The following is a 12,322-nucleotide window of genomic DNA, read 5'->3' as shown; positions in this document are numbered from 1 at the left end:
CCCTATAGTTTTTAACAAGGTTCTATTTCCAGAATGCTAGTGGAGTTCAAAGATACTATTAATGGTTTTTCTCCTTGCACTTCCATAGAAACCCTTGAGATAAAGGATACATGGAAATCTTTCACAAAAGGAAACTGTTTTTGCCTGCTTTTCATCTTCATTCCTTTCCTGTGAGAATTGGACTCCAATTGTAACTCTAATTGGACTCTGCACTAGTTGGTGGCTCTGTCATGTAAACAGTTATAACTCATCCTCATTGCCTTGTCTTTTGCATTCATAATTCAAATGGATTTTATTTTGCCAAATTCAAAATTACCAAGCAAAGGAGAATGAAATAAAAGAGAGAAGAGAATAACAGTGGAAAGGTGAGCAGAATGGTGAGGACAGTCAGGAAGCCTGATGAAGAACAGAGATGGTAAATGAAAGGATATGAACAGGCATGTGAGTAAATTGTGTTATGTTTACACAATGGAACAATACTCAACAATAGGTGCCACAAATGATTGTGCTCATTAACTAATACTTGGGACCCAACCAGTAGTTTTGTAGAAATAAAGTTTAACAATCTACTTCAATAAATATTGTTGTTGTTGTTGTTAAGTGCCGTCGAGTCGGTTCCGACCCATAGGGGCCCTGTACAGGGTTTCCGAGGGTGTAAATCGTAAATCTTTACGGGAATAGAAAGCCTCATCTTTCTCCCGCGGAGCAGCTGGTAGTTTCGAACTGATGACCTTAAGGTTCGTAGCCCGATTCTTAACCACTACGCTATTACAGCCTAGAAAATTCCATGAAGCACTTCTACTGATTCAACTGCAATGGGTTGCTTTTGTTTTGTTTTGTTTTAAATGACTAATATATGAAACCATATGAATGAATCACAAAAATACGACTTAACAAAAAACAGATACAAATTAGTCAATACTGTATGATTCCATATGAATGTGATGAATGTGGAATAGGCTGTGTGACTCTAATTAGTAAACTAGTCTTCATCTTTGGCTTCTTTAAATATCATGTGACTTGGTCACTGTAATGACACAGCTAACCAGAACTGTCATCTACGTCCAAATTTGACATGGTATATATTTCCAAAGCAATTCACTCTTGTTCATTTTTCTTTCTAGAGTTACATTTTTACTCTCCTCTCCCTGCATTCAAAGTCATCAATATCTGGCAGTTCAGGCACACCTGAGATAAGTTTCTCGTTGTCACTGAGTTTTATGGCCTCTGGATCATTGATCCTCTAACAGTTCAGGTGGAGTTCTGGAAGTTCACCTCCTCTTTCCTATTACAGTTTCTCATGTTAGTTTATAATGACACCTTCTCTTAAATATTGGTCTTCAGCTGTTCATTAATAGAGGGGATTCTTCCTACATAAACTGAGGAGGAATGGTGTTGCCTTTATAGTCAAAAAGAATTTCAAGATCAATCTTGAAGTACATTGCTGTCTATGGTAGTATAATATACATACACCAACAAGGAAGACTAGATGTGGTATGGTAGGATAAGCACTGGACTGCTAATACTAACAAGTTTGGCAGTTCAAATTCCCCAGCAGCTCCTTGGATATCTTATATAGGGTCACTATGAGTCAGAAGGAGCTCAATGGCACTTAATAACAAGAAAGACCATTAGTACCATTATTGTTAAAATTTATGCACCAACCACAAAAGGCAGTAATGATGAAATTTAAGAATTCTACCAACCTCTTCAGTCTGAAATTGATCAAACATTCAATCAAGATACATTGATTAATTATTGGTGATTGGAATGTAAACATTGGAAATAAAGAGGAAGGATTAGTAATTGGAAAATATGATGTTGGAAAATGATGCTGGAGATCACATGATAGAATTTTGCAAATACTTTTTGCAACAACTTAAAAGGCAACTATACTGCCGGGGTTTTCCCTCGACATAGTTGTCACGCGTGTTTGGTTCACGAGGAGGGGAGATCCAGCGGCGATAGGGATAGCGAAAGAATACACAGACAAACAGAAGAAGGGAGACAATGAGGCACCCCAAAGCCAGGGTGGATACATCACTGGTGGGCAGGCTTGGGACTACAGGCATCGTGGCCTCTGCAGGCAGCAACTCACTGCCCTGCAATCTTTAATGCATGCCTTCCAACCCGTAATGCACCGCAATCTTTACTCCATGCCTTCCAACCAGTAATGCACACCTGGGGAGGCCCGGGCCTCTGTTTTATTTAGGGGAGGAGTTTCACACCAAGCTGGGAGGGACTAAAACAGGATACAGCTAACATCAGTAATTTTCCAGACATTCAGGTAACTTTACATTGTACTTCACTAGTTCGAATCCCAGGCCAGCAACTTGGATTCTCAGGCCCAATTAACATATCTATAGCCCCTGAGGTCAGTTGGGGGAAGGTGAGAGTTCTGCAGGAGATGCCCAGGTGAATGGGCTGCACCTGGAAAAGGGATTAGGGAGGATGGGTTCTTTGTCTATGGAACAAAGAACCGAGAAGTAGCTAAAATATTTTTAGTTAATCCTTTGGAGAAAGGTTTAACCTTGCAACCTTTAGTCTCGGCTTTAGGAAAATATCACATTTATCTGTGGATTTTCAAAGGCTCCAGTGTATTAATTTAATATATATACCTGAATATTAAGATGAAAGCAATTTTCCATTAACTGCCAGTGGCCTCATTTGTTACACTCAGCCCTAGAGGGCCTCAAACCTCTGACTAGTCTTACACGGTCTGCAACACTATACATATGGACCTTACCAGATGGACTACGTGGGAACCAAATTGACTACATTTGTGAGAAGGAAGGAAGAAGAAGCTCAATACCAGCAGTCAAAACAAGGCCCAAGGCCAACTGTGAAACAGACCATCAATTGCTCACATGCAATTTCAGGCTGAAACTGAAACAAGTTAAAACAAGTCCACAAGAGTCAAAATATGAGTAGATTCCACCTTAATTTAAAGACCTTCTCAAGGACAGAGTTGATGCATTAGACTCTAATGATTGAAGACCAGAAGAGCTGTAGGATGAAAGCAAAAACTCATCAAAAAGACAGAGAAAAAAAAGTTCTTCTCCCCACCCCCCACCAAGCAGCTTGAGTTAATCTCACAAAATGGTTCCATACTCACTTGATCTGATCCAGAAAGCCCTACAAAGTCATGCAAATCAAGAGGTTCAAATCAAATCTCCAGGTCCATTTTAAGAACACCCATGAAACTGCCAAGGTCATCAAGGATATGCATGACAAAAAAACACCAAGTATCTGAAAGATGTCTCTTTGCAGAAGCAATGTGTATCATTCAGGGTGTTACAATGATAGCATTGGTAGGTGTGTCCAGGTCAAATAGTGGGGTTGGTCACAGGGTTGGTGGCCCAAAAAGAGTGCTGGATTTTTGCTGCAAATGCTTAAAATATGCAGAGAGCAATGCTTGAACTTAAGGGTTTAGATGTGAATTCTCTGGTCACTGAGCACATCCAGGTCAAGATGCGCCTTTGAACTTATAGAGCTCATGGTTGGGTCAACTCCGATGTGAGCCACATTGGGATGATTCTCACTGAAAAGGAGCAAACTGTTCCTAAACCAAAAGAGGAGATTGCATAGAAGACAAAGATATTCCAGAAGAAACAAAAACTTGTGGTTCAGGAGTAAATTAAGCTTAAAATAAAATGCAAATAGAAGATTAAAAAAAAAAAAAAAGACAAGAAAGAGAAAAGACCAAAATGGATGTTAGAAGAGACTCTGAAACTTGCTCTTGAGGGTACAGAAGCTAAAGCAACTGGAAGAAATGGAAGTAAAAGAGTGCAACAGAAAATTTAAATGGCAACTAGAGAAGACAAAGTCAAGTATTATAATGAAATGTACAAAGACCTGGAGTTAGAAAATCAAAAGGGAAGAATATGCTCAGCATTTTTTAAGCTGAAAGAACTGAAGTAAAAAATAAAAAATAAAAAAAAATCAAGCGCCCTTTCTGTCTGACATCTTAGCTAGGCTGCAGTTGTAGCTCCTCTCCAAGCTTCGTGATGCCTCCCAAGGACGACAAGAAGAAGAAAGACGCCAGAAAGTCAGCCAAGAAAGACAAAGACTTAGTGAATAAATCTGGGGGCAAGGCCAAAAAGAAGAAGTGGTCCAAAGGGAAAGTTCGGGACAAGCTTAATAACCTGGTCTTGTTTGACAAAGACACATATGACAAGCTCTGTAAGGAAGTTCCCAACTATAAACTGATAACACCAGCTGTTGTCTCCGAGAGACTGAAGATTTGCGGTTCCCTGGCCAGGGCAGCACTTCAGGAGCTGCTTAGTAAAGGACTTATCAAGTTGGTTTCAAAACACAGAGCTCAAGTAATTTACACCAGAAACACAAAGGGTGGGGATGCCCCAGCTGCTGGTGAGGATGCATGAACATGTCCAACCAACTGTACATTTTGAAAAATAAACCTTTATTAAACTAAAAAAATAAAAATCAAGCTCAAGTTGCAATACTGAAGAATTCTATGGGTAAAATACTGAATGATGCATAAAGTATCAAAAGAAGATGGAAGGAATATGCAGAGACTGTATTAAAAAGAATTGGTCAATGTACAAACCATTTCTAGAGGTAGCTTATGATCAAGAACCTGATGATACTGAAGGAAGAAATAAATACAAACCACACTGAAGGCCTTGATGAGAAACAAAGCTCCAGAAATTGACAGACTATGAATTGAAATCTTTCAACAAAGGAAAGTAGCACTGGAGTCACTCAGTCATGTATGCCAAGAAGTTAGAGAGACAGCTATTTGACCAACCGATTTGGAAGAGATTTGTGCCCATTCCAAAGCAAGGTGACCCAGTGGAATGTAGAAATCATCAAACAGTATCATTAATATCACATGCACCATAGGGTTTTGTTGGAGTCCTCGTATGGCGTCGTAGTATAAGCACTGGACTACTACTAACAGTAAAGGTTAGCGGTTCAGACCCACCAGCCGCTCCTCTGAAACCCTGTGCAGGGTCGTTGTGAGACGGAACCGACAGAGTCGCAATCTACTCCAACGTCAAGCTACATTCTTGGACAACTGCGGGAGCTCAGCTTTTCTCGTTTTCTTGCCGTCCCTCGGTTACTCCCTCCTCTTTTGGCTACATCAAAAAAATTATTTTCTCCTCCCCAGGATCGCGTCTTTACTTCTCAGCTCAGGTATCCTAGACAGCTCAGCCTGGCCCACGCCTCCCCGGTCTACCCTAGTCTTCACGGTTCCGGAGTTCCCCGTCGTTTCCCCGCTCCTGCCCCATTGACTGCCAGATGGCAGGCGGAGCAAAGGACCGCAAAGGACTTCCCAGAGCCCACGGGCCTCAGTGTGTCTCGGGCCCCACTCAGGTTAGGTGGGTGTCACAGACCCGGATGTCTCCAGGGGTAGCTGACTTCTGAGGCTGGCGAGAAACCGAGAGGGGCGTAGGCCGTTCGGCTGCCCTTCTAATTTAGGAATCACGCAACCGTTCCAAAAATGACCAACAAACACTATTCGTCGCCTCTGTCGACCCGAGTTTTCGAGGCTTTGCACAATCTGCAACATTGAAAGTCGGTGGCACTGCTTAGTGGTTTGTAAATTGTCACTTGCTGTTGAAACAAGAGACATTCAAGGCTGTCTCTGTGGCGCAATCGGTTAGCGCGTTCGGCTGTTAACCGAAAGGTTGGTGGTTCGAGCCCACCCAGGGACGAGGTTCTTGTTTTAAAACACAGAGTATATAAAGTGTTCTGTTTGTGTGTGAGACCTGGCCTCACTTAAACTCCTGTCTTGTCCATAACAGGGCTACCTAAACCGAAGTGTTCCATACCGCACCACCACGAAAAACGTGTATAACTCAGAGCTTCTTTGAGAGAGCAAAATCAATACCTGTTACGTTACTCTTGACACCTGATGTCTTTAACTGTGTGTGCTAGTATTTATTTAATCCTTTATGTCACATGTGTGTCCCAAATTCCACCTGCATGGGATTTCCTTCTTATTTTTTTGTAAATAAATTCTAGATACTACTTAAGTCTCTTGAAATGTTATTTATGGGTAATGGGCTCAAACCTAGCAACAAATGTGAGGATGGCGCATGGCCTGGCAGTGTTGTGCAGTTCTGTTGTGCAATACGGTCGCTATGAGTCTTGGCGGCACCTAACAACAACTCCAGCCCCAGAATTAAAACATTCTTAATGGGCTCTGCAAAGTCTCAGTTTAAAGGGAGGTCTTCTTCTCCGGAAGGCCTTGTAGCTGCCGTTACTTCTGGCTGTTAGAAGTACAATAAAGTCGAACTTGGTGGTGGTGTGCGGAGGAATTGGTTCCAACTCATACTGACAGTGCATAAGGTTTCCAAGGAGTGGCTGGATACTTGAACCGTCAACCTTGAAGTAGAAGCGGGCTTTTCAGTCTAGCTCATTAACCCACAGCACCATACCAGCGCCTAGAGAGGAGGTACGAAAAATTGGCACAAAAAGAAGTAAAGTAAAAACCCCTAAAATGCACTAGCCGGGAATCGAACCCGGATCTCTCGCGTGGGAGGCGAGAATTCTACCATTGAACCACCAGTGCCTTCCCCAGGCTTATGTTCAAGGAAAACAGTAATAAAGAATCATTAGAAACAATGAATGTTTCATTGAGTTCTAAAACAGGTTTCACATAGCGTTGGGAGAAGTACAGCCAGAATACTCTTTGGAAACCAGAATGGACAGATGTCATCTCTCATACTTTAGACATATTATCAGGAGGGACCAGTCATTATGCATGATAAAGTGAAATGTCAGAGATATAGAAGACCCCTACGAGATGGATGGCACAGTGGCAGCAGCAACGGGCTCAAGAGTAGCAATGATTGTGAGGTTGGCACAGGACTGGGTAGTATTCTGTTCTGTTGTGCATAAGAGGTCGTTATGAGTTAGTACCGACTTGAAGGCACCTAACAACAACAACAAAATTTTAAATAAATACTGATGTCTCAAATGTTAATGTATTAGTCTTTTGATAAAAGTGAAATATTAAGATATTTCTTTTCCCCATTTCCCTGGAGAAATTAAACTGAAGAAAGGAACATAGAGAACTCTCCCACATGTTGGGACTAGAAGTCATTATGACTTTTTGAGAAATAGGAACTGCAGACACATAATCATGCTTTTTTGCAGAGAAATCAAGCTAGATCAAGGCCAAGTCATCAACTTGAACTCAGCAAGGAAATTAACTGCCATGTTGACCTTGCAGAGCTTTGGCTCCATCTGCCCTCTTCTCAACACAGAAGATGCATGCCAGCTCTGGCCAATACCCTTTCAATTACCACCCACATCAACTAGATCTACATTTATTCCCACATCTCTTTTTCTCTAAATTACAACCTGTAGAAGCAACTCAAAACTCCTAATTTATAAGTTTATGCCTCATACGTACTTCAGAGTCACAAATGCTAAAACTCACTGCCCCAATGAGTTCTTTAAAAGCATTGCAGACCACTCTCTACTTGTTACAGGGAGTGTTAGCCACATCTTCACCCTTCAATAAAGGGATCTTGTATTCTATGGATTAATAGGTGAGGAAGGGTTTTCATTTAAGCAAAGGATTATTATAGGAAAGAGACTTGCAAGCGGACATGGAAGGGCTTAATAAAATGCTTAACTCCATCTCACAGAATAAAAGCTTTGCTGCTGGAATTTAAAAAGATTTTGATTAAGGAAAAAACATACTCATAGCAATAGGTAGGGATTTCCGAGAAATGGCCTATTTAGGAGGGGGATTGCAAACAGGAAGGTTTCTGTAGTGTAGTGGTTATCACGTTCGCCTCACACGCGAAAGGTCCCCGGTTCGAAACCGGGCAGAAACAACTTCGTTTATTCTTCTTGCATCTTGCTCATTGTAGAATAAAGTACTGGGCCACAGGGTTGTTTTGAACCACTAATTCTACAGCTCAAACTCACCAGCTGCTCCTTGGAAACCCTTTTGTTGTTAGTAAGTCGTTTCAGACTCATAGTGATACTTATAGGGTTTTCTCTATGGGTCCAAACCAACTCAATGGCACTTAAAAACAACAATGAGTTGGAACTGACTTCATGGCACTTACAACATACTAAATGAGCAGCATTTCATCAAGATGGATTCCACTGCTAGGAGTAGACAAAACTTATTATAGGATGCTGTTTTTCAGCACTCAGGTTCCAGACCTCCCAGGGGCTGGTGTTCTTCTCCACCCCCAAGAACAGGTCAGCCTTCAAGGTGGGTAAAACCAGCTAGACTGCACAGGGAGTGAACTGCAGAGATATTATACGTGGGCTGTTTACAGTAAGCCGACTGCAAAATGAGCAAGGTCTGGGATTAATGCTTTCATTCTCTAAGAGTCATCCCAGGCTGTTTCAGAGACTTGGCTTGGCTAACAATAGCTGCTCAGGGGGCTTCTCTAGGGACCTATGGAACTATGTTGTTGTTGTTAAGTGCCATCATGTTGTTTGTGACTCATAGTTACCCTGTATAGGGTTTCTGAGGAGGGGCTAATGAGTTTGAATCCCTGACCTTGTGATTCAAACTGATCTGATGATCAAGTGCTTAGAAATCTGAGAATCCACTCAATGAACATTTACCGAGCACCCATTATATATGTTCCAGGCACTGGGCCAGGCACAGGAGGTACAGTAGAGGATCAAAGAGACTTCCTGTCCTTGAGACAAAGTCTTTGTTTTTAAACTTTTTCCAAGAGGTCCCCTATGCTCCCTGCCTTACTCCTCCCTGAGAAATTTCACACTCATAATTCTTTATGAGACTCCTGGGAAACATGTATGGTGGTCTCTTCTTCTGTCATTTCTTCAGACTGATTTGGGTTATATGTCCTACCTGCAGAGTAGGAATCTCTCACTGATTACTCTGCTTTATATACCTCCAAGAGTAACCTGGGAGTCCTGGTGTGGGCTAATGCATCAGACTGCAAAGTCATTTGAACTGCAAGGTCCGTGGGAACCCCTATACAGGGTCGCTATGGGTCGGAATTGACTCGACAGCACTTAACAACAACAAGAAGAGTAACCTGAAGCTCTGCTGTGGAGATAGTGATGTTCTTCTATGGAGACAGCAGAAAAGGAAAAGGATATCATCCATATTCGGCCTTTTCCAACTAGCCTCAGGTGGAAGTCAACTGGGCACCCTTCTCTAGCATGCTCAGAACACTGCCTTCCAGTGGCTTTTCTTAACACTGAGCTGGTGTAATACTCAAGAGCCAATCAGGATCCTGTAGGGGTTACCACAAGATGGGCCTTGTAGTGCCACAGTCTCTATCGTTAAAGACCACAAAGTTTCCTCAATCAGTAGTGAGAATGGATCCTGGGGCCCTGCCTCTAACCTTTGTAACTTCTTTCTATTATCTGCTGTAGACTGAGTAATAAAATGCATAGCCATTCAAGTTTTTCTTTCTCACAGAAAATCTACTTTTGGAATGTATTCTGCCGAGGGGATGGCCTCCAAACTACTCAGCTACTGAGAAGTCAGGCTGTGGTCCTACACATGACTAGTGCCCAAGTTTTCAACTGCAGATAATCAAACCTAATAGGAACACAATTGTTGTTGTTAAGTGCCGTCTAGTCGATTCCAACCCATAGATACCCTGTATAGGGTTTCCGAGGAGAAGCTAGTGAGCTTGAACTGTGGACCTTGCAGTTCAAATGGCTTTGCAATCTGACGCATTAACCCACAGTGCCACACCAGGACTCCAGAGACACAATTAGCCTCTAATAATATCCTTTAAAAGCCCAAACAAAGTCAATTTTTAAAATATCTTTAAACAAATAACTAAATATGTAAGGCTGACATTTTTGGAAAAGCTTTAGATATACCATATAACAGTTTTGAAAAAATATCTTCTAAATAAATATCTGAATTAAGCTTTATGGAAACCCACTACCTTTTGTGTTGTTAAATTTAAGAAGTTGCTATTAATATGTGTCTGATGTCCAATATTAGGCAAAAACCTAAGAGGAAACATCAACATGAATTACTAGTCAAATGAGAGTTGTCCACCTCTTTGTTAAATAAAACCTTTTAGCACAATTTAAAAACATACAGAATTTAGTGTGTTTTTGTACATTTATTCTTTGGTATCATTTTGTTTTTCCCCATAGGATCATAACTGAAATTTTTTCAATTAAGAAATGCCTCTATAATGTCCTGGTGTGGCTCTGTGGGTAAATGCACCAGCCTGCAAAGCTGTTTGAACTGCAAGGTTGGCGGTTCAAGCTCACCAGCTACTCCTTGGAAACCCTATACAGGGTCACTATAGGTCAGAATCGACTCAATGGCACTTAACTATAACAATAATGCTAGTCTTATTATATTATTATTCATACACAATTAATTAAACCTAGATAAGCACTTGAAACCAAGTTCGGTTTGAATGGCAAGGTCAGTGGTTCTAACTCACCAGACTCACCAGCTGCTCTTCGGAAACCCTATATAGGTTAGGTTATCTATTGGCTGGATGCATGAACTAGTCCTGCATGAATGGGGGTGGGGGCACGGGCAGACGGAGAATGAAAGTGGCAGAGGACTCAAGATGGTCAGTTAAGAGTGACTTTATTATCTACAATACAGCTTTAAGTATACTTTTTGGCAAGAAGCATATCTGGGTAGCGTATGCATCAAAATTTTATTATTAACACAGTAACCTTTAGATCACAATATCCAATTTAATTATGTTTAGCTGTAAATCAAATATATAATGATTCTTGTCTCCAGTTACAGTCCCTGCTCCCAAGCTATGAGGTTAGTGTGTTCTTTCCCAGATTCTTTGGCCAGCAAGGCTTCCATTGTTGTTCTCCTCAAGGCATCCCTTGATCTGAGAACGGCCTCAGAGTGGGCTTCACACATGTCCTGCAGCTCCTACTGCTGGAATCAGCGTGATGACACTTAACAGCAACAACAATAATGCTTGGTGTGGCGCTGTAGGATAAACACTGGACCACAAGGTAGGTTTGAACCGCATGGTCATTGTGAGTCAGAACCAACTCCATGGCACTTAACAACAGCAATGACAACAATGTAATGCCTGGACTCTTGGTGTGGCACTGTAAAATACGCACTGGGCTGCTCCTTAGAAATCCTATACAGGGTCACTATGAATTGGAACCTACTGGACACATTTAACAAACAACAGCATATAAAGCCTAAGGAAATTTGGGGGGGGGGGGGGAATCACTTTATCATATATCAATCTGAATAAATGGTTTTTCTTCAGAGCAAAGCAATGACATAAAGCAAAGCAACACAATATCAGAGATGAGGATATTTAATAAAGTCTGAATATTTGGAAGACTGATATATCTTTAAACCTTAGTTTCTTTCTATATTTAATAAGGATAAATGAGATGTTTTAACATTCTTAGGAAAAAAAACATAGACAATAAAACTAGCAAAGCAAGAATCCTAAACAATTTCTACTAGATTGCTCTCTTGGTCATAGTTTAAGTGTTACTATTCCTGGAAGGAGAACACAAAACTAACAAAGCAAGATGCCAAACAATAGCAATACCAACGCTTTCACTGATTTAACTCCCTAACAAATCTAGAAACTAGCAGACACTTGCTGGCATCTAGCCAGTAAAGGAGTATGTTGTTAAGTTATTGTTAAATGCTGTCGAATCATTTCTGACTCTTAGCAATTCTGTATAGGGTTTCCCAAGGAGCAGCTATTGGGTTTGAATAGCTGACCTTATGGTACCCAATGTAGCAGCTTTCTTCTAACAAAGCAAGAAATCAAACCAATAGCAATATAGACACATAAACAGATATAACACATATACCATATGCTTGAGGCTTATATGGGAGAAGGACCCCAGGGCCCACAAAGATAACAATGAAAGACTCACAGGGACAACATGCATTCACAGAAATCTTCCACCAGTAGTCATACACTGTTTAATCACATACAGAAAAACATAAACCTTATGGAAGAAAGATCTTTAAAGGGGGCAGGTTTCAGTCCTGCTAAGGAAGAGAAAGAAATGCCAAATGCCAACTCAAGGAAGGTCCTACCCCCCAAGGCTTGGCAGCCCCTGGCTGTGCTCCTTTACTGGGTCTTCCTACTGGGTAGAACCAATTCTGATTGTGAGAGAGTAACCCACAGCAAACTTTCCTGGATGGCCTGGTCCCAACAACTTCAGTCTTTCAACCTGGCTCCCTCCAGTATCCATAGGAAACTAAGCCTTCCCACAGAAGTTCAGGCATCTCTCTGCTGAGCCTCACCATCGGCAAAAACATAAGTTTCTGCACACATAAGTTTAAAGAAAAAAGCTTTGCTCTGATGGAAACTGAAACACAGACTAGAATACAAAAGGGGACAGATCACCTTAC

General features: G+C 41.3%; 3 non-coding genes and 2 pseudogenes across 3 annotated transcripts; 4 read left to right on the top strand and 1 right to left on the bottom strand.

Moving 5' to 3' along the window:
* The first annotated feature begins 3,119 nt into the window (after positions 1-3,119).
* On the top strand, positions 3,120-3,636 carry LOC102826731 (annotated as a pseudogene).
* A 371-nt stretch (positions 3,637-4,007) lies between these two features.
* On the top strand, positions 4,008-4,385 carry LOC102821130 (annotated as a pseudogene).
* A 1,222-nt stretch (positions 4,386-5,607) lies between these two features.
* Positions 5,608-5,681, top strand: TRNAN-GUU. The gene has a single exon. It is a non-coding gene; the product is annotated as a tRNA-Asn (tRNA).
* Positions 5,682-6,470: 789 nt separating this feature from the next.
* On the bottom strand, positions 6,471-6,541 carry TRNAG-CCC. The gene has a single exon. It is a non-coding gene; the product is annotated as a tRNA-Gly (tRNA).
* A 1,203-nt stretch (positions 6,542-7,744) lies between these two features.
* On the top strand, positions 7,745-7,817 carry TRNAV-CAC. Its single transcript has one exon. It is a non-coding gene; the product is annotated as a tRNA-Val (tRNA).
* The last annotated feature ends 4,505 nt before the right edge of the window (positions 7,818-12,322 follow it).

Source organism: Chrysochloris asiatica, unplaced genomic scaffold, assembly GCF_000296735.1.
Source record: "Chrysochloris asiatica unplaced genomic scaffold, ChrAsi1.0 scaffold00042, whole genome shotgun sequence".
NCBI lineage: Eukaryota > Metazoa > Chordata > Mammalia > Afrosoricida > Chrysochloridae > Chrysochloris > Chrysochloris asiatica.
The sequence above is the reverse complement of the archived record's forward strand: the minus strand, read 5'-3'. Positions and strand labels throughout refer to the sequence as shown.